This window comes from Myotis brandtii, unplaced genomic scaffold (assembly GCF_000412655.1).
Source record: "Myotis brandtii unplaced genomic scaffold, ASM41265v1 scaffold699, whole genome shotgun sequence".
NCBI lineage: Eukaryota > Metazoa > Chordata > Mammalia > Chiroptera > Vespertilionidae > Myotis > Myotis brandtii.
The window spans coordinates 1,296,159-1,299,333 of record NW_005370733.1 but is presented as its reverse complement, the minus strand read 5'-3'; positions in this window follow the sequence as shown (position 1 = coordinate 1,299,333).

Here is a 3,175-nt window from a genome sequence, read left to right as displayed (position 1 = left end):
CAGGCCCTGGGGAAGCCCTGGCTTCTATTAAATAAGCTCCGGGGACTGTTTTGTCGTTAAGCCTCAAATTGATTTGTGAATAAATAGCCATTAGGGGCTGTTCTTAAGACTCGCAGCTCCTCAGGACTCCAGCCCCAGCCACAAGGGACCCACAGGGATCATCTGTCACCCTGGGGACCCTGATGGGACGCACAGGTAGAGCAGCCGGGGTCACCCCGCAGCCCAGCCCCCGGGGTCCACGCTGTGTGGGAGATGGTCCCGGACCCACCTCGTGCTCCCGTGTGGGCATCGAGCAGGCTCAGAGGCGAGGCCCGGGCCAGGTCACCACAAGACTTTATTGGAGACGGGGACACACAACGCCAAGTGCGCTCGGCCCAGACTGGCGCCCGCCGCACACCAGGCTTCGTCCGTCGGCAGCTCTGCCGGCCCTCAGGCTCCCTCCCACCCACCCAGCCACCTTGTGGTCAGGGCCAGCCCAGGGCCCCCGCTGCCCACCCCCCAAGTCCCACCAGGTCAGAGCTCAGCCCCATATTTGTGGGTCCTGCCAGCTGCCTGGCCCACTGGCGATTGGGAACAGCCCTCTCCCTGCAGCAGATGAAGAAACGGAGGCCCGTGCGCTTTGGCCACTTGGACCAGGACCTAGTGTCCTTAGTTCTGGGGTCAGTGTGTCCACTGACGTGTCCTCCTGCCAGCACGCTGCTCCTCAAACTCCACAGGACAGCTCGCGGGCCTCGCTCTCATCCCCCTGGCACAGCGGATGCAACCGGCAGTTCCTGCGGACACTCCTCGCCAGCCCTCCGAATCCGGGGGACAGGCCTCGTGGCTCCCGGGTCTCTGGCCCCAGCCGGGCAGCCAGAGGCCTGTGCGCTGAGGGAGGCAGTGCGGGCGGAGGGCCAGGAAGAGGTGGGCATTGGCGATACCGCTTCTTCCCCAAAACAAAAGTAAAACCTATTTACACGCGGCTGCAGATGCAACGTGAGAACTCGCAGCGCTGTCCTTGTCGCCTGCTGACCGCTGCGGACGTCAGGGTGGAACCCAGGTCTGTCCATCCTCGGGACTCGGAGCTCAGCCCAGCTGGTGGCCTCTGGTTTAACTCAGGTGCATCCGGAGTTCGGAAGGCGAGGCCAGAGGCCACTGGTGATTCCCCAGAGCCTGTCTGTGCTCGTGGAGGAACTTGCAGAATCTGGGGTGTGCACTGCCTCCAGAGCCCAGTGTGGACACCCTTTCCTGCGGGCTCCTCTCATCGAAGGAGGGAGGCACGGGGCAGGTGACAGGGGACAGCAGGGCCACAGGCTCCCCACCATCAAACTGGGGTTCTAACGCGGCGACCACAGTCCTGGGTGATCTGCACACGTCTGTCTGTCTGTCACCCTCAGGTCCCGGTGGAGCTGCCCCCTCCACTGGCGCTCCCAGCGTCTGTTTTCCTGTGGTCACTCCTGTGTGGCCACCCGCTGACGCCACAGCGTGGGCTCCTCCAGGCCTGGGCCCTGGCCTGCCTCGCTCACAGCAGCCTCCTGGCCAAGTGGGTGCGCGGGGCCCGCCTGTGCTCAGCATGGCCTTGTAGGGGTGCCCTCTGGGAAGGGGGGCGCTGGCCTGCTGTCCCCACCATGATGGGCTTCATGCGCATTCAGCCAGCGTTCGGCCAGGCCACGTTCCCTGGTGATGCCAGGCCTGGGCTGCGAGTGGGGCTGGTGCTCTTGAGCAGGGAGGGCGGGTGTCTCCAGGCTGGCCGCCCTCACCCGTCCCTCTGCCAGGCCGAGCTGTGGCACCTCAGTTCCTCCGCCAGGCCCCGGCGAGCCCCGAGCCTCCGGAACATCACTCACCGGGCGCTTGTTTGATGACAGATCAGAAAGCACCTGGCACTTTCCACACAGCGGCTGGCTCTGCGAGGCTGGCGGCTGCTGGGGAGGGGCTCCCAGCTCGAGCACTCGGGGTCCCCGCACCTCTGCTCCTTGGCTGGAGGTCCCGCAGCCTATGGTGGTGGGCGGGGCTGGCTCTCTATATCCAGAGGATGGGAAAGGGGGCCAGCAGAGGGTTCGCTTCAAGTCGAGTGTGGTCCTCAAATCCCCCATCCCTGCTGCCGCCTGTCTCTGAGCTGCTCTGTCACTGGTCACACCGGCTATAAGCCCGTTTCTTGGCCGTCTCTGCTTGGAGCTGAGTGCGAGGCGGGACGACTTGGTCTTGGCCAGCACCAGGGTGGGCCTTGGCCGCAGCAGATGTCCATCCAACAAACCTTTGCTGACCCGAGGTGGCAGCGTGAACAGTCACCAGCAGGGGGTGCCCCCTCACCCACCCGCGAAGGCAGTCTCTGGGCAGAAGGGCAGCCACCAAACTCCTCCAAGTCCAGCCTCCACCCTCCAGGCCTGGCCCTCGGGAGTCAGGATCCGGGAGTCCCTGGAAGTTGGGGGAGGTACAGCCCCTGCCCGTCCATGCCCAGACCAGTGGTTTGGGACCTGTCCCCTCCTCCCACCAGCAGAAGGGAGTGGGGCAGGGCTCCTGCTTCCCCAGAGAGGCAAGAGGCTGGGCACAGCAGCCAAGGGCACTGGGGACCCCCCAGGCCTGCAGGGACAGGGGGTGGCTGGGTGGGGACTTCAGGGCACCGGCCTCAGCCATCTTTAGGCATGAGTTCTGGCAGGCGCAGAGCCAGAGCCTGGCCTGGGCGCGGAGGGTGGCTGCCAGCACATGGCCATGGGCACCGTCAGCACCAGCTGCTCCCCAGGGCTCCTGGGGGCGGGGAGATCTCCAGGCGCCATGGAAACGAGGGAGGGGCCGGGAGGACCAGCGGAGGCGGGCTCCGAACCCGTCAGATCCGAGCATTCCTCTGTTTGCTGCTGGGCGGGGGTGGGGGGGCGCTCCAGGGGCGCCGTCCCCTCCTCCCTGTGCCCCCAAACGCTGGGTGTTTGGACTGGCAAAGTGGAGGCCGGTGCGGACTCCGGGCCGGAGAAGGCAGCCCAGCAGCCAGAGTCTGGGCGGGTGGAACTTGGGCCGTTGGCCCCGCCCTGCATCAGAGGCAAATTGGGGTGAAGGGACGGGGTGAAGGGAAGGGGTGCAGGTGATGTGCAGTCTCACCCCCCAGGGGGCTGTGTGTCGGGGTGGCCTGGTCCACCCAAGGCAGTGCGCTCAGCCGGTGACTACAGAGCAGGACCCAGGACCGGGGAGGGTGGGGATGGAGGGG